General features: G+C 43.3%; 1 protein-coding gene and 1 pseudogene across 5 annotated transcripts in view; one reads left to right on the plus strand and one right to left on the minus strand.

Moving 5' to 3' along the window:
- The window catches only part of TIAM2 (TIAM Rac1 associated GEF 2), a 1,035,624-nt gene that overhangs the window by 324,906 nt on the left and 686,213 nt on the right, over positions 1–24,505 (minus strand). The window contains exon 1 of one of the 5 annotated variants that reach the window (XM_068231886.1): positions 20,007–20,082. The exons of the other annotated variants lie outside the window; for them this stretch is intronic. The gene's annotated coding sequence lies outside the window, so the exon portion shown is untranslated. Of the gene's footprint in view, positions 1–20,006; positions 20,083–24,505 lie in introns of those variants that run through there. 5 annotated transcript variants of the gene reach the window in all.
- LOC137571069 (uncharacterized) overlaps positions 4,159–24,505 on the plus strand; it is a 32,794-nt pseudogene continuing 12,447 nt past the window's right edge.

Consider the following 24,505-nt stretch of genomic DNA (forward strand, 5'->3'; position numbering starts at 1 on the left):
TGCCTATCTGTAGTTTAACCCCAAAGTGGTTGTGATGGCTCCAACGTCAATGTATAGGAAGCAGTATTTGGCATTTACCCCAGCCATGAGCACACTTGAAAAGTACTTTTTTTTTTTAAAGTATTTTTTGTAATTAAGTTAGCATCACTGTCAGGATGTGCTTGCCATCCACTGCTTCGAGACAGTTGGAAAAATTGTGCTTCTCACAGAAGCTAGCCCCAATTTCCTCCAACTTTGCAGTGTCTCAGGTAGTCTGGCTGCAGGTTTTCCTATAGCAGGGTGAAGGTGTCAAGGACAATCCACTGGATAGTTTTTCTCCCCAAACTAAACTGGAAGTGTAGGAAGATGTAGTTATGCCCTTTTGCACAAAACCTAAAAGAAAGGAGAAAAAATGTGTAATTAGTTTTACTTTCATTTTATTTACAGTTGCAGACATCAAAAGATGCGGAAAGTCTGTCAAAGAAAATTTCAGTCAGTAGACAAGGAGAAGCAGGACAACAAGAGAGGCTCTGGATCATCCAACAGGTCACACTACAGGCCCATACACATGTCGGACTTTTGCGAACGACGGGTCGTTTGAACGTCCCGTCGTTCAGTCGTCCGCACGCCAAATCAGGCGTGTGTACAGACTGTCGTTCGGGTGATAAGACTGGTTTTGAGTGATCCGCCGGGCGGATCGCTCAAGACCAGTCCTATTACCCGAACGACAGTCTGTACACACGCCCGATTTGGCGTGCGGACGACCTGAACGACGGGACGTTCAAACGACCCGTCGTTCACAAAAGTCCGACGTGTGTATAGGCCTTACCACTTTGCAGCAATCCTGGGCTGCCTAAGACCCAGCTTAGAATTGGGGCATGAGTGTGAGTGTTAATATAAACACATAGCATATAGCAGCCTCAAAGATATTCAGTTTGTTAGCACATTTTTTTACAGATCTGAAGATAGCCTTCCCTGTGAAGAAGCTGGACCAGAGCGCACTGGGGAAGCCAGCACAGGTTCTGCCCGGGAGAAGCACCTGTTCCAACTTCCAACTGCAGAGGATTGCCGACCTGAAGTGCCAGTTGAGCAATCCTCTCCCCCTGTCACACACACAACCAAGATCCTCACCTTACTCTGCATTTACCAGGCCAAGATCAACAGCTATAACAGAATAAGAAGGGTTAAAGTGTCTGGTAGTAGGTCTGGGTATGATGGCCCGCTCCTAAAATCAACCAGGCAATTAAGCACCTAGATCACAAGAAGAGCACTCATTATCAATTTCTGATTAGTTTTCTTCCTACCCTACAAAAAGTCTCAGAGGACAAACAAATGGTTGCCTCCTTTGGGATAATGGAAAAGCAGAACCACTTAGCTCCATCAGAGTCCGGTGGAACTTCTGTAAGTAAAGAGCCCACACACTCCTGCTCCCTATTCCACATGCCTAGCCCATCCATGCCTCATGCTACCTTCCCTCATTCCCACAGCCCCTACCACAGGACATATTACAGTGCTGCCCATAATTATTCATAACCCTGGCATATTTTGACTTTAAGTTACTTTTATTCAACCAGCAAGTATTTTTTTTGTCAGGAAATGTCAAAGGTGCCTCCCAAAAGATAATAAAACAATGTACAAGAGGCATTATTGTGGAGAAAAAACATTTCTCAGCTTTTATTTACATTTGAGCAAAAAAGTGTCTAGTCCAAAATTATTCATACCCTTCTCAATAATCAATAGAAAAGCCTTTATTGGCTATTACAGCAATCAAACGCTTCCTATAATTGCAGAGCAGCTTTTTGCATGTCTCCACGGATATTTTTACCCATTCATCTTTAGCAATGAGCTCCAAATCTTTCAGGTTGGAGGGTCTTCTTGCCATCACCCTGACCTTTAGCTCCCTCCACAGACTCTCAATTGGGTTCAAGTCAGGACACTGACTGGGCCACTCCAAAACGTTAATGTTGTTGTCTGCTAACCATTTCTTTATCACTTTTGCTGTGTGTCTTGGGTCATTGTCATTCTGAAATGTCCACAGGTGCTCAAGGCCAAGTTTCTCTGCAGACTGCCTGATGTTGCCGTCCAGAATTCTCATGTATTGCTCTTTTTTCATGGTGCCGTTTACTGTGATTAGGTTCCCTGGTCCATCGGCTGAAAAACACCCCCAGAGCATTCGGCTCCCACCACTATGTTTGACAGTGGGGATGGTGTTTTTTGGGTTGAAAGCTTCTCCTTTTTTACACCAAATGAAGAAAACCTCATTGTAACCAAACAATTCGATTTTTTTTTTCATCAGACAATAACACAGAAGACCAGAAATCTTCTTCTTTGTCCAGTTGAGCATTTGCAAAGGCCAAGCCAGCTTTTGTGTGCCTTATCTGGAGAAGTGGCGTCCTCCTTGGTCTGCATCCGTGGAACCCAGCAGTGTGCAGTGTCCGTTGGATTGTCTGCCTTGAAACATTGCCACCAGCAGAGCCCAGATTCACCAGGATGGCCTTGGTGGTGATTCTTGGATTCTTTTTCACCTCTCTCACTATCCTGGAAAGCACAGGTGTCACTTTTAGCTTCCGACCACATCCTTTGAGATTTTCCACAGTGCGGAATGTCAGGAATATAGCAGCTAGCTATGAGGCTGATGATGTAAGGATAACAGGAACATATTTCTTTCATTTTTCTATCTGCTGTATATTTTGTCAGAGGTGTAAGTATGTCAGCCAGTCTGGCTTTTGAAAGGTGTCACCTGGATAATGTGAGTCTGTATGTAGATTAAATTTGCATTCAGGGCAGAGATCAAGGGAACTGCCATTGTCTTCATTGCATAGACCAGTCACCTTCAATAGGCAAAGGAACCTGGACAGTAATTAGGAACTGTCTACCTAGCCACTAGCAAGGAAACACTTACTTAGACAATTACCCGACCAGGTTGAAGCCCACACAGGTGGTTGGCTACCTCTTAGTCTGAATAGTGGGCTGGAAGTGGAATTGCTTTGAAATCTGTAAGTGTAAACAGGATACTTGTTGTTCTCAAGATACAACTTTTGCCTGTGGAAATTAGAGGAAGGGAATGTTGAAAGCTCTGACATTTGCATGTCACAGCTAGCCCAGATGTGACAAGTGGCTCGGCAGACTGTGATGTCACAATCTGGGGAAATTGCGTTAGCTTTGGAGATGGAACATTCAATGCCTCAGGCACCAAATGGGCCTATAAGAACCTGCACAGGTCCTTCACAACTCGTAGCTCTCTGGAGATAGCAAGGACGCTAAGGGCTGCCCGACTACTGGTCGAAGCGGCGTGCTCCCGCCAATGACGTTCAAACAACGCGGTAACGTTTATTTTTCCCTTTTATTTCGACAACCTGTCTTGTGTGTATCTTTGTAAACTCTTAATCTTGTAACTTTTACTTTGTAACTTTTTTACTTTGTTTTTTGTACATCTTTTGTATAAATTATTTTCTGCATTGTTCCATTTTTTTCCTGGAATACTAAATTGTTATTTAATAAGCTTGACCTCTGCTGTACTAAACTAACACTCATAGCATAGAAGACACTGAAGTGTAACCGTGTATAAGTTCATGCCTGATGGTACGATTGAGCGACACTACCGTATGAGATTATAATTGCATTGTGTGTATGGGGCACTTCTGCGCTCCACAGCCGAGTGGGAAGTCTAACAGTATTGTTCGGAACGACTGTTAGTGGTTTGGCTTCACTACAGTGTAAGATTGCAACTGTGTGTGTGTGCGTGGCGTTTTTGTATTCGGCCTAAAGCGCAAAGCTGACCCAAATATGAAAACGCAGATTGCGTGTTGAGCACTCGACAGCTGAGTGGACGTGTCTAGCAACGGCTAGTGGTGGCAGTGGGAAGTGCTTGAGGGGTCCCAGCCTTGTTTGTAGCTTGAATAAGGCTGCTCCCCGCGTGATCTGGTCAAACCCGCAGTCGGGAACCGTATACGCAGGCGTGCCGTGGGCCGGTTCCTGACATAATTGGCTGGCAGTGGTGGGAACGTTTAGTACATTAGTATGCAGTTTAGCTCACTATTCTGAGTACTAAAGGCTGGAAGCTTGCTAGAAGCGACTAGCCTACAGAAGTCTACTCAGTGCAGAATCTATATTTTTTTTTTTTTTACAAGGGTACACACTTGGCATTTTTGCTTTGCCTCCCCCTTTTTCTTTTGCAACATGATGGCTCAGAAAGCATCCAGCTATGCAATGCAAAGCAAAGAAATACTGCTTAACCTGTGTCAGCACAAAGACATCGAGACGGTGAGCGGCCAGACTAAGGAGCAGTTAGTTTGTGCCCTCTAGGAGTATGATGAGGCAGAGCAAGCCCGTGCTTCAACGCCAGCGGATGCAGCTCACGACACGCCAGAGGAGGAATCGCTCCCGCCACAGGATGCGAGTGGAGAGGATGTCCTGGATGATCCACCAAACACAGAGATGACATCTCTGAAAGCTGATCTACAGCTACTGAACTCGGCTGATCCTGAACTGCGCCTAAAGCTGATCCTACTGCACCGACAGGCAGAGAAGGAAGAAGCGGCACAGCGACTCCAGGCCGAGAGGGAATAAGCGGCACAGCGACTCCAGGCTGAGAGGGAACAAGCTGCACAGTGACACCAGGCCGAGAGGGAAAGTGCTGAATGTCAACACCAGCTGGAGCTGGCTAAACTTCAGCAGCAGAACCGGTCTGCTGGACCCGCAGAACGCGAAGGTGAGCGAGTCCACAGAATCCCCCTGGATAAGTTCCCCGCTATGGACAAGGACTCTGACATAGACACTTTCTTACAGGGGTTTGAAAGGACTTGTCGTCAGTGTGGGGTGCCCCGTGAGCAGTGGGCAAGATATCTCACACCAGGGCTGAGAGGCAAGGCCCTGGAGGCGTTTGTGAGTCTCCCCCAGGAGGAAGAAACAGACTTTGAGGCAATTAAGAAAGCCATTATTGCGCGATACCACCTCACGCCAGAGGTGTATCGCAAACGTTTCAGGACAGTGCAGCGACGTCCTAATGACAGTTACCCGGATCATGCTTGCAACCTGCGCACTGCCTTCCAGCAGTGGCTAAAAGGACTGTCAGTTGAAACCTTGAATGCCCTGCAGGAACTGATGATAAAAGACCAGTTCCTCCACACTTGTCCTGTTGAGGTCCGGCTGTTTGTGCTGGATCGAGAACCAAAGACAGTAGATGAGGCTGCAGAAATGGCCGATTTCTAAACCGCCCATAGAGCACCTGAGTCCCGGAGGACTACTACATCCAGCTGGAGGGGAGAACAGATTGCTAAACCTGTTTCACCCAGCACCCAGAGGAGGCAAGCACTGCTGTCTCCTGGATTCAAGCAACCAATCACTGACACTCGGAAATGCTTTGTATGTGACAGGGTGGGTCATATCAGCACGACTTGCCCAGAGAGGAAGAGGGAGACCCCAAAATCCAGTGAGGCCTTAAACCCCAGTGAAGTCCAAACTGCTTTGTGTGCTACCAGAAATGCCACTGGCTATGCAGAGAATCTGCAGCTTGTCACGGTTGGGGGTACAGTTGCCACTGGGCTGAGAGACACTGGAGCAGAAGTGACTCTCATACATCCCCAGCTTGTGAACACGGAGCATTACATACCTGGGAAAATGATTGCTGTCAGAGGAGTTGGGGGTGTCACCCCAGCCATACCCACTGCTTTGGTCCACCTAGATTGGGGGGCCGGCAGCAGATTGAAAGAAGTTGGGGTAACTGACAAAATCCCCACCAACGTTTTGCTGGGTACTGACCTGGGACAGTTAGTGGCCCGGTATGACCCTACTCCAAACCCCGTGGAGCCTGCATCCCCAGCAGAAGTTCAGGACTCTTGCAAGGTACTGTTTGATAATGCTGTGCAAGTGGGGAGTGCTGGTGAGGCCCCAGGGGTTACGGACTGTATACTAGGAGCCAGCCCTAGTGATTCTCCAGTGCCTAGGTCTGGAGTGGGACATGTTGATACAAAGAATGCAGAAACTGATGATGTCATTCATGACGCACGGACTATCGAGGTGATCGATGCAGGAACTGTTGATGCATAGTTACATAGTTACATAGTTATTTTGGTTGAAAAAAGACATACGTCCATCGAGTTCAACCAGTATAAAGATGCTACTTGTGAAGTGCTGAGTAGCACTGTGTATAATGCTGCAGATAATGTTGATGTGGAATGTGATGTTCTAAATATCAATATGTGTAAGGCGGATAGTGTTGATATCATATGTGTTGTGCTACATAATGATGCTTGTCCTGTGGACACTCCGTCGGCTGTAGGAGTAACCCGCAGTGGTCGCTGGCCTGTAGCAGATGAACTGCCCACTGAAGGGGCAGACGGCGCCAGGCCAGATCTTCCCCCTTCAGATGTTTTTAAGACCAAATGTGATGTGATTCATGATGTGTGTAATGTGGGCACTCCCTCAGCTGCAGTGGTAACCCGCAGCTCTAGCAGGTCTACAGCAGAGGGACTGTCCAACGAAGTGGCAAATGTTGCTGGGTCAGCCACATCCAATTCAGAACCTGGCCCTGAGGGCCCAGGAGCCTCTCCGTCTGCAGCCTTCCTGGCGTGTGTGACAGGCAGCACTGAGCTCTTTGGGGCTGTTCGATTTGACAGCAGCCTAGAAGAACTCAGGGGGCTGGCCAGCGGGTCACCGACTGGGAGGGACAGGCTGAGAGGGTTCTGGGAAGTTATTCCCTCGGAGCTGTCCAAATTGGAGGAGGTAGACCGGCAGATAAACGTTCCCCAAAGGGACCGAGAGATAGCCCCTGCCACTATAGAGAAAGTGCGTGTAGCGACGGTTGGAACCCTTCCCCAGCTGCAGCACTGTCTCTATGGTTGCGAATTCACGGTCGTCACGGACCCTCATTCCCCTGATTGGTTACGTCAGGTTGCCAAAGACAATGACACATTGCAGCAACCTGACCTAGCTTTCCAGTCGTGTAGCTGGGAGCTAACTGACAGGTGGGGAACCCTCCTGAGGATGCTAAGGGGTTACCCCACCAGGCCAGGCTGTCAGTGTAGACTTTGGCAGGACGATTCGTTAGAATAATCTGCCAGCGCCATCTGGAAGAGGGGGCATGTCAGGAATATAGCAGCTAGTTATGAGGCTGATGATGTAAGGATGACAGGAAAATATTTATTTCATTTTTCTATCTGCTGTATATTTTGTCAGAGGTGTAGGTATGTCAGCCAGTCTGGCTTTTGAAAGGTGTCACCTGGATAATGTGAGTCTGTATGTAGATTAAATTTGCATTCAGGGCAGAGATCAAGGGAACTGCCATTGTCTTCATTGAATAGACCAGTCACCTTCAATAGGCAAAGGAACGTGGACAGTAATTAGGAACTGTCTACCTAGCCACTAGCAAGAAAACACTTACTTAGACAATTACCCGACCAGGTTGAAGCCCACACAGGTGGTCGGCTACCTCTTAGTCTGAATAGTGGGCTGGAAGAGGAATTGCTTTGAAATCTATAAGTGTAAACAGTATACTTGTTGTTCTCAAGATACAATTTTTGCCTGTGGAAATTAGAGGAAGGGAATGTTGAAAGCTCTGACATTTGCATGTCACAGCTAGCCCAGATGTGACAAGTGGCTCGGCAGACTGTGATGTCACAAACGGGGAAATTGCGTTAGTTTTGAGGATGGAACATTCAATGCCCCAGGCACCAAATGGGCCTATAAGAACCTGCACAGGTCCTTCACAACTCGTAGCTCTCTGGAGATAGCAAGGACGCTAAGGGCTGCCCGACTACTGGTCGAAGCGGCGTGCTCCCGCCAATGACGTTCAAACAACGCGGTAACGTTTATTTTTCCCTTTTATTTCGGCAACCTGTCTTGTGTGTATCTTTGTAAACTCTTAATCTTGTAACTTTTACTTTGTAACTTTTTACTTTGTTTTTTGTACATCTTTTGTATATATTATTTTCTGCATTGTTCCATTTTTTTCCTGGAATATTAAATTGTTATTTAATAAGCTTGACTTCTGCTGTACTAAACAAACACTCATAGCCTAGAAGAGACTGAAGTGTAACCGTGTATAAGTTCATGCCTGATGGTACGATTGAGCGACACTACCGTATGAGATTGTAATTGCATTGTGTGTATGGGGAAAGTGCAAAGCTGACCCAAATACGAAAACGCAGATTGCGTGTTGAGCACTCGACAGCTGAGTGGACGTGTCTAACTAACAATGGCTAGTGGTGGCAGTGGGAAGTGTTTGAGGGGTCCCAACCTCGTTTGTAGCTTGAATAAGGCTGCTCCCCGCGTGATCCGGTCAAACCCGCAGTCGGGAACTGTATACGCAGGCGTGCCGTGGGCCGCTTCCTGACACGGAACATCTTGCATTTCTTGATAATACTTTGCAGTGTAGCCACTGGAACTTGAAAACATTTAGAAATGTCCTTGTAGCTCTTTCCTTACTTGTCAGCAGCCACAACGCGCAGTCACAGGTCCTCCTCATTGAGCTCCTTTGTCTTAGCAATGACTGTCAACAAACCAACTGCAGAGAGCTGCTGTTTTTCACCTGTTGAGTTGATTAAAACAGCTGTTCTCAATTAATCAGGGTAATTAGGATGCTTGAACTATTTGGAATGGAATAGAACTTTGGATTTTCCTACAGACTGTGACAGTTTGTGAAGTGGACGAATAATTTTGTCCTGGACACTTTTTACTGAAATGTAAATAAAAGCTTTTTTCCCCCCCACAATAATGCCTCTTACACATTGTCTTATTATCTTTTGGGAGACACCTGTCATTTCCTATCAAAAAAATAGTTGCTGGTTAAATAAAAGTAACTTTATCCACTTGAGGACCACAGTGTTAAACCCCCCTAACGACCAGGCTCTTTTTTGCTCAGCTGGGCTGTGCAGTTTTTTCAGCCTCCTGCACAGCCCAGCTATGGAGCCCAGCGATCTGACTCACCTCCTTTATTTGTCCCTAGGGGACATGCCGTCCTGAGGTGTCTGAACGCTGTGGCAGTTGTATTTTTTTTTTCAGGCTGTATCAGGCTGTTTCTCCCTCCCTCCTCCCTCCCCTTCCCTCCTCCCCTCCGTGTACTGCATTGAACAGGACGGCGATCCGTCCTGTTCCGCCTCTCATAGTCATCAGCCTATGAGAGGACAGTGATCCCCAGCCGATCAGAGGCTGGGGATCGCCAATCTCGCACAGCGCTGCTGGAGACCGCAGTGTTGTACGGATGTAAACAAAGGGGATTTCTTTCCCATTTCGTTTACAAACAGCCTGTTAGCCGTGATCGGCGGCTAGCAGGCTAATCACGGAGCTCCGCTCGGTGAAACTGGCAGGGAATGATTGCGCATGCGCGCAGCCATTCCCTGGGAAACTGCAGCTCCAGGACTTGATGCCAATTGGCGTTAGATGGTCCTAGGGCTGCCGTCGCGGTCACGCCCGTGGGCGTGACACGGTCGTTATGTAGTTAAGTCAAAATTTGCCTGGAGTATGAATAATTATGGGCAGCACTGTATATGGAAGAGAGGAAGCATGTACCAAGCTACTATTACAGGCTGACAACTACAGGCGATCTGATCAAGGCCATCTAAGTGCTACCCAAGGCATGAGTACTTCCTCCCCACAAACCCCTACTGAACAATAGAGCTAACCCCACCACTGGCAAGACAGAAAAGTACCAATACTAGTAGCTCACAATTCAGCCACAGCAGCTTCTCTGATTTTCATGATGATGTGTAATCTCATTAAAGTTTTGTTTTAAAATCTGTTCCGTTATTTATGCTACATTGGCACTTTATTTGACACCCACCAAATGTATCACTTCACAGGTAGTTTTCCGGACCACATACTGAACTACTACAAATAAGTGGTACATTGTAAATTGTATAGTGTCTGTTCACATTTTGGGTCATTCCCCTAGAATAAAAATGTAGTTAAGGCTGGTAAATCACTATTTAAATTTGACCACTTCTTAATACTATGGAAGCTTACGTACACCCCCATGTTCAAATTCTTGAACACGTCAGGCCATAGTACTTGGAAGTGGTACAAATGAACAGTTATTGACCAACCGACACTGGGTGTGTGTATGCACTTCAACTCATTGGGCACTATTCACAAAATTTCTCACAACAAAATAACCTTTCAGCACATTTACAAGCAAATTAATCACTCAAAGTAAGTTGTTCCCGATTAACTTAATTTCAATATTACTTTTCTAACCTTAATTATATTATATTTTTGCTCTTTGGAAGCTTAAAAATGTAACATAAATAAGGTTAAAAAGCTTAGTGAATCATGCCTATCATATTGCACTGAACAAAAAACAGGGTTATTACCTCAATGTTAGCAGCAGCCAATTGGGCTTATGGTCTTTCTGAGTCTGTTGTCCTGATGCGATAAGCCATAATCAAGTCTTCTCAGTAGACAGTCAAAGCTAGCAAAACAAACATAAATTGTCATTATCAGATATGTGTTGTTGGCAGACTGTGTTTTTTTGAACTGTGTTAAAAAAAAAAAAGTGTTTGTTGTACTGTTGAAGGTGCACATGCCCCTATTACGCTGGCACTTTATGTGTAAGAAACAACAAAAAGCATAGTACTGTCGAAGGTGCACATGCGCCTATTATGTTGGTATTTTATGTGAAAAAGGTTGTTCTGTTGAAGGTGCACATACACCTAATATGTTGGCACTTCATGTAAATAAAAAATAAAATAAACTTTTGTACTGTTGAAGGGTATTACAGTATGTTGGCACGTTATATTAGAAAAAAAAAGAAAGAAGAAGATAGAAGATTGTTATGTTAAAGGTGCACATGCACCTATTATGTTGGTACTTTATGTTTAAAAATAAAAAACAAAAGGAACATGATTGTACTGTTAAAGATGCACATGCACCTAACAATTGCAATAATAATATAAAAAGATTTCAGTTTCCCTCAAACTATTATCATTTACTACTATTACTTTATTTCTACATAATGTTTTTCAGAACTGTTAGGTACTATATTGTATAAGCAATGGCCTAGTGCACTATCTAGCCAAAACTGTATGTGGTAATAAATGTATATGGAGTAAATACCAGGGACACATATTTTAAATATAAATTAAGGGGGTAAGGACTATAGGAGATTTGGCAAAAAAAACACTACTATCCTATGACAATTGAGCCTGTCCAAATTAAATATATACATGTCACACAATCATGGATGGAGACAAAGCTGCTTACCTTGCTATTGACATCCGAGGGTAGGCAAAGAACTTCTATGGATGTTTTCAAAGGTCAGTATACAGGGTCCACAACTGTCCTTTCCTCTCACATTTCTCTAGGATTGGATACAACCAGAATTTTTGGCCCTTCTTCTACTGGCCAAAGCTGCCAGACAACAGCAAAACTACTGTCACATACATCCTTGGCAGTGTTGAAAATAACCCAATAAATCTCCAGAAACTCTCCAAATACTACAACCAGGCACAAAATCTCCTCTCAAAAAACACACACAGACTGCTGAGCCACCAATCAAAAGTTTAAGTGACTAAAAACCTATTAATTCAAAACTCTTTTGGAAATAGTACTTGCTGTACAAACTGCTTGCATTAAATTCAAAATTGATTAAAAAACACAAGAAATCGCTCCAGAAAAAAATGGTATAAATCACTACAAAAATGCTGACCGATTGTGACTAGCGATTTCTAGTGGGTCCCAGACCTAAGATGAGGGCTAAAAATGGTAATACTCTACCAAGGCACAGGTGCCCAGTGCTGACAAGCACCCTGTTCTCTCACTATGTAGTGTTCAGGAGAGAGTCATAACACAAGGGTTTACAGTGGCTTGCAAAAGTATTCGGCCCCCTTGAAGTTTTCCACATTTTGTCACATTACTGCCACAAACATGAATCAATTTTGTTGGAATTCCACGTGAAAGACCAATATAAAGTGGTGTACACGTGAGAAGTGGATTGAAAATCATACATGATTCCAAACATCTTTTTAAAAATAAATAACTGCAAAGTGGGGTGTGCGTAATTTTTCAGCCCCCTTTGGTCTGAGTGCAGTCAGTTGCCCATAGACATTGCATGATGAGTGCTAATGACTAAATAGAGTGCACCTGTGTGTAATCTAATGTCAGTATGAATACAGCTGCTCTGTGACGGCCTCAAAGGTTGTCTCTGCCTGGCTCTTCTACTGACCACATATGCTATTGCTCCGTTGTTATTGCCTGATGAAGTGGGATCAAACCTGCGAAACGCGTTGCATATTTGGAGTTCATAAATAAAATATATTGACTGTCTTTACTACAGTCGTTGTAGGGTCAGGTTGATTACCACTTATGGAGTTCACTGGGACAAGCTACACCAATTATTAGGTCGCCATTGGCATATACTCACAGGCTCAGCAGAGATTGCGGAGATGATAGATCCATGTCCAAAGGTTGTGGCACGGAGGGCCAACAATTTGAAAGACATGCTGGTTAGCAGTGAATATAGGAAAAGCCCACCCCCAACAACATGGCTAAATAAAACCCCAATTCAGGGGATGTATAGGTGTGGGAAATGCAAGGCATGTCCCTATGTACATAAGGCCAAGACATTTTGGGATAGTGGAGGCTCTAATGAGTTTCAAATAAGATCCTTTATTAATTGTGATACTGAAGGTGTTGTTTATATGGTGTCTTGCCCCTGTGGCTTTATGTACAGAGGGATGACAGAGAGAGCCTTGAAAGTTCGCATTCTTGAGCATATGTGTAATATTGTGAATGGAAACATGGACACGACATTGGGTAAGCACTATGCCCAATACCATGGTCGTAAACTACAGGGCACACTATTCAAGGGTATTTATAAATTGAATATGTCAAGGCGGAGGGGGGATATGACCAATGAACTGTTATGTAAAGAGGGAATGTGGATCTTCCGATTGCAGACCCTAAGCCCCTATGGCCTTAACAATGATTTTAGTCTAAAGCCGTATTTAAAGAAACAGATTTACACTAGAAGGAAAAAGGTGTACTGAAAGCCCCATGAACCACTAGCTAGTGATAGGCGAAGGAATGTGCTAACCTCTGAATGGACGCAAATGAATGTATGGTGGATAATAAGCATGCGCTATTTTTTACAAAACAGGAGGACTCTAATGCATTCACTACGACCTCTGCGATGCCTCTAATGGACGCCTGCGTACTTCCTGGGTATAGCAGGGTGTCATATATATATTATTTTTCTGAAAAATGAAAAACAATCAACTATGTTATATATGAGAATATAGATGAACTGATCAAGAAGGGGTGTATAAGAGATCTTTTGTCTATGACCACTTTCATGTGTGAGCTAACAATGACTGTAATAATACGTAACTATGTTCCTCTCGCTGCTACTTCCTGGAACTTTGTGTACAGTGGCAACAGTTGCTAAGTGGGAGGCGTAGTGGAAATAGGAGCAGTGTATATAAGGAAGAATGAATACGCCCAGTTTTACATCCTGACGAATCGCCTGTGAGGGGCGGGAAACGCGTCGATGGGCGGAGTCCAAGTGTCATGGCTACGTCACACCCGCGCCAACCGATGAATTAGCCCTGCAATACAAGCGCTGCTGTTCCTGCGTTGTGTCGCCATTACCGGCCGTGTGGTCTGTTTATGAGGCCAGCAGGAAACGGGTGTTACGCGCAGTACTGAGACGCTGATCCGGCGTAGTGCAGTCTACTCTGCCGTCATAGTGAGTTGGATAAGATCTGGTGAGCGCAACCCAAGTTTTTTTCCGGAAGCTGGACTGTTCCTCCCCATATCGGGATTCCATCGGGCCAAGGCTTCATAGCGGGTACCCACTCAAGATGTCACAGCGGAGGTGGTAAGAGTGACTCTCCTGTGCTGAGAATATATATCTATTCCTGAGGTGATTGTCCAGCACTTACATCACTGCTGTGCAGGTGGACTCATTATCCCCTATGGGGAGTGTATCCTCAGTTATCACGCTACACAGAAGAACAAGGCAGCGCTTTTGAGTGCATGGGCGCCATTGTGTGTATGCGTGGGTGGACGAATGATGCCGGCTTAGGTCAGATAGTAATAGGACTTAGGTAATGAGCTTGAATTCATGACACTTGGATTTTCAGCGAGTTTTTACTGGTGTTTTAGTGAAGCTGATTTTTGCATGCAGTCAAGCTAGTCTGTGTCATTTGTGTTTTTGACAATACATTTTTCTATTATCTGACGTAATATATCATGAACCCTAGCCTCTATTTGTATATTAGTGTCTTTACTACAGTCGTTGTGTGTCTACTTGGAGGAGGTAAGTCCACCACTACTTCCTCTATTTACCAAGAATTTGGTTTTTAAGCTCATTTAGCTTCCTTTTATCCTTTTGGCGCCTCTGTTCTCCTGCATAATATTGAGTCCACCCTGGGTGGAGGGTTGAACCCCCTTTTTTCCTCATCTACAGAGAGTGACTTCTTATTCCTGAGTGGGGTCAGGAAAATATCCCCACCTGCCTTTACAGTGGTTGCCTAATGGTAACCCTGGTTTGTGAGTATTAATATTTACTCTATCTAGTAACCATTTACCAGTACATATTACACTATTGGGGCTCTTGGTGTTCCTTGTTTTTAAAGGCTTATTTATAATCAATAAAGCACATATAGACATTCTTCTGATATTCATGGGATTTCTCCAAGATCCATCGAAGATTCGCAATATGATCGCAAGTGCCACAACCTCTTCTAAAACCTGCTTGATCATCAGGTAACTCTCTGTCAATGACTGGATTGAGGCATTGATGTATGATCTTAAGAAGCACTTTGCTCATGTGAGGAATGAGGGCAATTGTGCAGTAATTAGAACAATCTTTAGAATCTCCCTTCTTTGGCAATGGAATAAAAACTGATCGTTTCCATTCTTTTGGCCATGTGTTGGTTTCCCAGATCTTCTGGCATATTGCAGTGATGGCTGCAATTGGTATGTGTCTTATAATTTCAAAAGGGATTCTATCAATGCCAGGAGCCTTGTTGTTAGGTAATTGGCTTATTGCTCATGCAACTTCTTCTGAGAGGATGGTTGGCTCTGATTCATATATATATGTTCTGATATACCGTATTTGTCGCCGTATAAGACGCACTTTTTCTCCCCCAAAAATGGGGAGAAAAAGTCCCTGCGTCTCATACGGCAAAGGCAGGGAATCCCCAACTTCCGAACGCCCGCCGATATGAACCGCCGCCCCGCCGCCATGTTGGGGATTCCCTGCCTTTTTGTCCGCTTCCCCCTTGCGTCTCCTGGTCCCCCGTGCTGCAGAGCATAGATAGCCGCAACTTACCTAATCAATGCTCCCGCGGCGATGTAAGACCTCCGCGCTACCCCCCGCTAGCCTCCTCTCCCTCGTCTTTCCTGACCCCTCCTGTGCTGGAATGTATGGCGGCAGCTTACCTTCCAAGTGCCCGCGCTGGATGCAGACATCGGTCTCCATGCTACTTCTCGCTCTTGTGTCCGGCTTGCATTGATGACGCGCCATCAGTACAAGCTGGACACAAGAACGAGAAGTAGCGTGGAGACCGATGTCTGCATCCAGCGCAGGCGCTTGGAAGGTAAGCTGCCGCCATACATTCCAGCACAGGGGGGGTCAGGAAAGACGAGGGGGAGGGAGAGGAGGCTAGCGGGGGGTAGCGCGGAGGTCTTACGTCGCTGCGGGAGCATTGATTAGGTACGTTGCGGCTATCTATGCTCTGCAGCACGGGGGACCAGGAGATGCATGGGGGGGCATATCGGGCGCATGGGGGGTATAACGGACGCATGGGGGGCATATCGGACGCATGGGGGGCATATCAGACGCATGGGGGGCATATCAGACGCATGGGGGGCATATCAGACGCATGGGGGGCATATTGGACACAAGGGGAGACACACAGGGAGACACACTGGACAGACACACTGGACAGACACACTGGACAGACACACTGGGCACATGGGGCAGACACGTTGGACACATGGGGCAGACATGGGTTACACAGGCGCACACATCAGGACACATGGGGATACACTAGGACACCATTTGGGCTAGAACATGTACAAGACGCTCCTGGAACATGGACGCACCAGGTTTAGTATGTATATTTTTTTTCCCCTGGTTTTTGCCCTCTAAACCTGGGTGCGTCTTATATTCCGGAGCGTCTTATACGGCGCGAAATACGGTATATATACTGCTCAATAAAAAGGAGGGAACACAAAAATAAGACATCCTAGATCTGAATAAATGAAATGTTATTAAATATTTTGTTCTTCACCATTGTTGAATGTGCTGACAACAAAATCACACAAAAATGATCAATGGAAATCAAATGTATCACTCCATGGAGGTCTGGATTTGGAGTCACACTCAAAGTTAAAGAGGGAAAAAAACACTACAGGATGATCCAACTTTGATGTAATGTCTTTAAGATAAGACAAAATGAGGCTCAGTAGTGTGTATGTGGCCTCTACATGCCTGTATGACCTCCCTACAAAGCCTAGGCATGCTCCTGATAAGGTTACGGATGATCTTCTCAGGAATCTCCTCCCAGACCTGAACTAAAGCATCCATCAATTCCTGGATAATCTGTGGTGCGACATGGCGTTGGTGGATGGAGCGAGACACAATGTCCCACATGTGCTCAATTGGATTCAGGTCTGGGGCCAGTCTCCAGCCACTTGAGGTCTAGAATTGTCTTGCATTAGGAGGAACCCATGGCCCAGCGCACCAGCATATGGTCTCACAAAGGGTCAGAGGATCTAATCTCGGTGCCTAATGTCAGTCAGGCTACTTCTGGCAAGCACATGGAGAAATGTGCAGCCCCCCAAATAAATGCCACCCCACACCATTACTGACCCACTGCCAAATCGGTTATGCTGGAGGATGTTGCAGGCAGCAGAATGTTCTCCGCGGCGTCTCCAGACTCTGTCACGTCTGTCACATGTGCTCAGTGTGAACCTGCTTTCATCTGTGAAGAGCACAAGGAGTCAGTGGCAAATTTGCCAATCTTGGTGTTCTCTGCCAAACGTCCTGCACATTGTCAGGCTATAAGCACACCCCCCCACCTGTGGACGTTGGGCCAATATTACTCTCAAGGTATCGGTTTCTGACCGTTTGAACAGACACATGCACATTTGTGGCCCACTGGAGGTCATTTGGCAGGGCTCTGGAAGTGCTCCTCCTGTTCCTCCTTGCACACAGGCAGAGGTAGTGGTCCTGCTGCTGGGTTGCTGCCCTCCTACAGCCTCCTCCACGTCTCCTCATGTACTGGCCTGTCTCCTGGTAGCGCCTCCATGCTCTGGACACTACACTGACAGACACAGCAAACCTTCTTGCCACAGCTCACACTGATGTGCCATTCTTGGATGAGCTGCACTACCTGAGCCACTTGTGGGGGTTGTAGACTCCGTCTCAACTACCACTAGAGAGAAAGCACCGCCAGCATTCAAAAGTGACCAAAACATCAGCCAGAAAGCATAGGAACTGAGAAGTGGCCTGTGGTTACCACCTGCAGAACCACTGCTTTATTGGGGATGTCTTGCTAATTGCCTATAATTTACACCTGTTGTATATTCCATTTGCACAACAGCATGTGAAATTGATTGTCAATTAGTGTTGCTACCCAAGTGGACAGTTTGACTTCACAGAAGTATGATTGGCATGGAGTTACATTGTGTTGTTTTTACGTGTTCCCTCATTCCCTTTAGTTTTATTCTTTGAACAGTACATATATATATATATATATATATATATATATATATATATATATATATACATATATATACACACACACACACACACACACACACACACAGACACACACCTGATATTAGATATACAGGTTGTTTCCAACAGTGTTCTTAGATTAGCCATGCAAACTTTGTGTTTCCCATAAGTTCAACCGAACAGTACCTGCAAAGCAGACATGGAACACCTTGCAGGACCAGTTGTTTTTCCCCTGGGCTCTAACGGTGGTTGCAACCCAGCCTTGTTGTGAGTATGATATTCTTCTATACCTAATTTAACAACCGATACTGTGCCATTGGGCTCCTGGTCTCTCTCATCTTTAGTAACCAATGTTACAGAGGCGCCAAAAGGATAAAATTAGATAAAATGTTTAAAAGCAGGGAGGCAATGGGTGGACCTACCTCTGTTCACAGAGGCGATAAGCTGACCGAAGCTGCTTACAAGAGTGTTGAATTGCTCCTTTTTATAGCCTGATGAAGTGGGTGGAACCCACGAAACGCGTTGCAAAACATTGGAGTATGTAAAATAAACCTTTTATTTGTCATAAACCTGACAATTTCTTGTATCTGCATCAGGGAGGTAGGTCCACCCATTGCCTCCCTGCTTTTAAACATTTTATCTAATTTTATCCTTTTGGCGCCTCTGTAACATTGGTTACTATATCGTGTCCACCACTGGTGGAGGGGAATTGGCCCCTTCTTCTTTTCCACAGAGAGCGACTTCTTACTCCTGAGTGGGGACAGGTTTAATCTCCCCACCTGCCTACACAGTGGTTACCTGGCAGGTAACCCAGACTTGTGAGTATTACTCCAACCCCATTTTTCCACATATTTCCCAATTACCAGTACATACTGCACCATATCGGGCTCTCGGTGTCCCCCCCCCCCCCCCCCTTTACTATTATCTCTCATCTTTAGATACTTGGAGGCAGATACGACTACCAGGAAACAAACCATAGCTTTTAGCACAGATAGTCAGTGATGCAGTAAGGGGCCTGTGTCTGAGGATTTGACTAGGTATTTTATAAGTGCTTCATTGGGTATCAGCATATCAGAACATCTTTAGACAGAATAACAAGCTCCACAACTGTTTGCATGCACACATCTAGGAACACCTCTCTGCCTGAACTGTGCCTTATTGCTTACTACAACCATGTATTCATATGCAAGAACTCATTACAGGGTCACATTAAGCACAACCTACTGTAAATAAAAATAGTTTTTCCTACAATCTGCTTGCTTCTGTCAACTAAGTTCTCCATGCCTCTGTTTTGTCCCTGCAAGTATTCAACGCTGCATATATGTTGGCACTATATAAATCCAATAAATAATAATAATTCCCTGCTTTGCCAATCCAATGTATAACAACTAATATTAAGTTTGTGATCCATAGGTGAAGTGTAAATATTGTTCTCTGCATATTTATTTCCATTACCTTCTATGCACAGGAAGCAGAATGGAACAAACAGAAAGTGATACTTTAAAAAAAATGAAAAATGATACTTGAAAAAAAATGATTTGGTTGTGCAGTACAGATAATTGATAGAACATTAGTAGCAAAGTAAATAGTCTCATATGTTTATTTTCAGTTATATCGTTTTTTTATTACATTGCATCATTCTCTAATATTTGCAGTTTACACACTACACTCAGCATTATAAATGATTTCACAGAGCAGGCTAATGACCTTTTGAACTTTCCTCTGCAGAAAAAAAACAAAATACAGTGACAGACAGTTGAGATAATAAGCTTCAGAAGACCAAGCTCTCTGCGACTTTGAAAGTGAAGCTTTTTTGCATAGATAACAACTGGAGTTTCTTAACTCTTCCTGCACTGGAAACAATATTAGACTTGTATCTCTACTGCTAAAGTTTAATTTCTTAGCTGTACTACACATACAAATCATTATATCATAAGTTTATTTTCACCTCAGATTCCCTTTAAAGGGATCAATTAATGGGATCAGTAGGAGGAGCAAAGACATCGATCCTTACAGGGTGTAGAAAAATAATGTTTTTCAGCAATAGGCAGTAATGAGGATTCTCAAATCTTTGTAGAAAAGTCAGTAATGCATTATTATAACATTATAACGCAGCAATGCATTGCAAATGTGCTGTACATACCTGTCTGCATACAATCATTGTTAACCATTTAAAATAAATGACATTTTATAACTTTGATCTAAACATATATTAATTGGTTTAATAGATAATGAAGTGCAGGCAGCAGACTAGATATTTATACAACAAAGCTGGTAAAATCTTTCACATATGTAAAGAGCTAATGTACAGTGTGCAAAAAGGATTAAGATTCCTTGCACTCACCAGAGCAGTAAGAAAATGTAAGGAGCAAAAAGAACCAGGAGAGATGTAGAAGAAAGGAGTCAGCAACACACACCGCTTATGATAAACTTTTAAGCACAGAAACAAAAGACAGAGAAAAGAAAAATGTTTAAATCAAACAGTTACTGCTACATTGCTGCACAGATGCACACAGAAACAGCCAATGGCAAGTAACAATTCGTAATATGTATATATTATCTTCTGCTCTCTTTTCTTAACATAAGTTGTAGGACAAGTACTGAAAGCTTACACAACTCTAAAAATTGATCGCACATAGACAGCAGACACAGGAAATAATTTCACAAATTAACTCAGCAAGATGATATAATCATACAGTAAACAAGTAATATTACACAGTGGAAAAGGCAGAACATTTCCAAAACAACACATACAAGCATAGTGAAATAGCACATGTACTGAAATGTATAAAGCATATAAAGATATGTATTTACAGCTGTAAACATTTAAAGTGAAACTTCACACTCACTTATTTCCTCTTAGTATCAACATCCTATAAGAATCAATGCTGCACAAAAGGTATTGCAATCTTAGTTTATTTGGTATAATTTTCAATAAAGGTGTCCCTTTTATGATTGTTCCTTTGTTTTATTTTGGTGTGTGTTTTATTTTTATTTATTTTTTAGGATAGAAAACCCAAGCATCATCCAATTCCTAACTAGCAACTATCTCCACAGGTCAAGAACTATTGCCGCTTGTTTTCCACATCTTTTTCAACTAAAGGTGGCCATACACTCGTTATATTAGCAGCAGATAGATCATCAGATAGATCTCTGATCTAAATTGCCAAACTCCCTGGGTTATATATATGCTTGAGTGCATATGTGGGAAGAGATATGTGGGACAAACCCAAAAGCCTTTAAAAATCAGGATACAGAAACATCGATCTACAATAAAATTGGCCCCCAGAGATAATCTGGAGGGCAAATTACTCACCACGGTGGCAGCGCATTCTTTATTATGTACACCGGGAAATATGGATAGATGGAGAGTTTATGGAGTCAAAAAATTATTCCTCAACAACAGAGGTGGCAATCATACAATCAAACTGTTACAATTGGAGCTACAGTGGATACATAGATTAGGTACGAGATGCCCTACGGGCCTGAATGAAGAATTTGGGTTTGGGTGCTTTTTGCCACCTTAATGAGGTTTGAGTGCAACCACATGGGATTGGGGTTATCTCTCTCTCTGTTTATCTGATGAGGACACCATATGCTTTCAACCTGTATCACCTTTGTGGGTGTATATTGCATGCTTTATAGACTTAGAGATTCATGAGTTTATTTATGATGTTTCCTATTCTAGGATCTCAAGGTGAGGAGATCCGACTCCCATGTTTTTATGATATTATCTATAGTATTCCTTAAGACCCTAAGGTGAGGGGGTCTGACTGTTTATATCATCTGGACTCCAGTCATTCTATTATTATGACTATATGTTTCCCTATGATCTGTTCTAGGACCATGAGGTGAGATGGTCTGACTTTCCTTGTGTGCTTGGGAGAGGTAGTCTTATACCCTAGCATCTATTTTCCTCTTTGGGGGATGAGTTTTAATATAATATTTTGTTTTTCTTACTTCCCCCCGATTGAACTTTCTAGGCTCCATACTCCATTTTTGAATGTCTTGTATTAAACATGAAGAGTCTACACATGATCACATGGACTAATTTTCAAGAAGCTGATGGATTAGAGAATACAGGAGGAATGCGACTCTTTGGATTCGTCTTATATATATTCTCCGATATTCCATATATATATTTATATATTATTTTGTGAAAAACAAGCTAAACTTACTTTTGGATATAATTGTTTGGGATTAATGTATATGAAATGTTATTATTGGATATATGTTTTTCCCCCTCCCCCCTTTTTTCTATTATTATATTTATAATTGATCCTTGATATAAGCTTGTGGCTACAATGATAAGTATATGGGTATTGGTTTTTTGTTTAAGATTGTCATCTTCTTATTTACCACTAGATGTCCTCGACGATCTCTTGTCATCATTTTTCCACTTTCCCTTGTTCCTCTCTGTCCCTGCATCAACCGTCTTTATCCATTAGATGTCACTAGAGAGTTTATGTTAAGTATCCTATGCGTTCCAATGAATCTTGCTTGATAGGAGCCACCGTAGCTTTAGGGGCGGATACGGCGGCGCCGTTGCCATGGCGACGGCGCGCCTGATCACGCCAATGACGCGGCCGCGTCTATTACGGAAGTCTAGTATTTAAGCGATCAGCTGTTAGATAGTTTCATCCCTGAGGTAGCTTTTGGCGTAACCGGTAGGATCCGGATCCCCACGGCCCCATCCTCCTCCACCTACAAGGGTAAGCTTTGCTCATTTGTACGAATTATCGCCTTCTTACATGGTACTATTTCTACTTCATCTCAATACTGCTGGCTTTGATCTTACACACGTGGTCATCCCCGTTTGGGTTGTTTGGGACCCTTGTTTGTTCTTTCTTACTATTTTTCCAACACTCACCTTGGTTTTCTTTGCACCTATATCTCCTCCCTTCTTGCAACACATCACCAGGTTTAGTCCCTTGAGGACCTTGTATTGTTTGTTTAAGTTTTGTTAACTACCATTGCGGTTCACAGTTTGTCTATCATATGACCTGATAATTATCATACTGCACAGCACCTTATGTATTTGCATTTTTGCACATATTTGTATTCCAGCAGTGAATGTTTATACTCGATATGCTTGTGGTTTCCTGGTTTTTTGGTTATGCTGTCATAGCTATTGAGCTTTTTTAATCAAGAATTTAAATACCTACAGTGGCTGTTTATTTAAACAGGCCCCTGTGATCAGCACACCAAGGAGCCCGGGCCCCACTTTTATTAAGTGGACCTGTAATCATGTTTATTGAGCGGATCTTTCATTTATTGTATTACATTACAAGGGAATAAGGATGGCAAGAGGCCAGGGGATCCTTGTTGTTGTTTTTAATTGTTTTTATTACTATGTTGTTTGAATCTAGCAATAAAGATATACTTATATTTTATGAGTACGGTGGTTTGAGCATTACTATTTACTAATATTAAGGGGACTACTCTTTTCTCTTTATTTATAACTATCTGATGTGTTTAGGAACATTTTTTACTAGGAACAGATGTCCAATAGATTTCTGTATGAAATCTATTTGAAATCGATTTGATGGCATTTGTTTGCCATCAGATTCCCATTAGGTCCAGTGAAAAATGATAAGCCATCTCAACAGATCCACCTAGATTTTCCATCATGCCAGATCGATTTAAATCGATCGAAATCGGCCGCAAATCGATCGATTGGTCAATCAATTTGCGATCGATTGATTTCAATCCATAGCCCGATAATTGGCTGGAGTGTATGGGCCCCTTAACTGACTAAATGGAAGCTGTTAAGCCTCATTCACACAGTACAATTTTCCATCAGTACACACCATACAATCTTCTGTTAGATTTTTCTGTGAGATTATTTTCTGTAAAGTACTGGTAAAGACAGGTCATTATCTCTGGTGCATTGCCTTATGGTAATCTCCTGCTGAGTACAACAATGCCTTATTGCTAGGCAGATATGTTGGAAATTATCTATCTGGCAGGTAAAGGCCCATACACACGTCTGATTTTTTTTGTATGGTGTGTACCTAGCATTACAGCTTCCATTTAGTCAGTGCCAATGTTTTTACTCTCAATGTGGAGTAGCTAAGGATATGAATTCATTTATGTAAGGTAAGCAGCCTATACAATGGTGGCAAAAAAGTACTTTCTTAGTTTTATCAGTGGCTGCAATTAACTTAGTATACTGTTCCCCATTGTTTGCTTTTTATGCTTTAAAATATTACATCATTTCTACTACTGAAAACACAGTTTAAGTGAGTGTAAATGTGGTTTCAAAACATTTTTTTACGCTTCCTTTTATGCCTTCCATAACAATGCTAAGTAGCTTCTCTCAGGCAGAATTAAGACGCCCATGCGAGCAAGAAATTTGATTGAATTTTCAATTTTTAATGATATAAGTCATTTGGGAGTGGCTGGTTTTACTGATCAATTTCTGTGAAAATTAAATGGTGTAGGATAGATCAAGACTGGTGCCCACTAATCCCGTTACATGGATACAGTTGGCAGTGGGTGTCAAGAAAAGCTTAAAGTGGTCTGAAAGTCAGCATTTCTACTTTGCTCTAAAAGATTCCTCACAGCTTGAAAGCTACTATCCCAGAATTTTTTTTAGCAAAACGTCACTGATATGAAATGGTTAAATAAAGCACTTTGTCCTGCTATTCAGCTTCAGATCCACATCCAAACTGGAGATAACAGTATCTTTGTTTGCATTCCAATGTTGATACATGTGTGTAAACACAAGTGAAAAGGAGCTCTCTGTGAAGCTCTCTGTGTTTCAAGCACACAAACAGTTTAGAACAGCTAATTAGAAAATGTTAATATATAATAAAAAGCAGTTTGAATAAAAAGCAATGG

This window comes from Hyperolius riggenbachi, chromosome 4, assembly GCF_040937935.1.
Source record: "Hyperolius riggenbachi isolate aHypRig1 chromosome 4, aHypRig1.pri, whole genome shotgun sequence".
NCBI lineage: Eukaryota > Metazoa > Chordata > Amphibia > Anura > Hyperoliidae > Hyperolius > Hyperolius riggenbachi.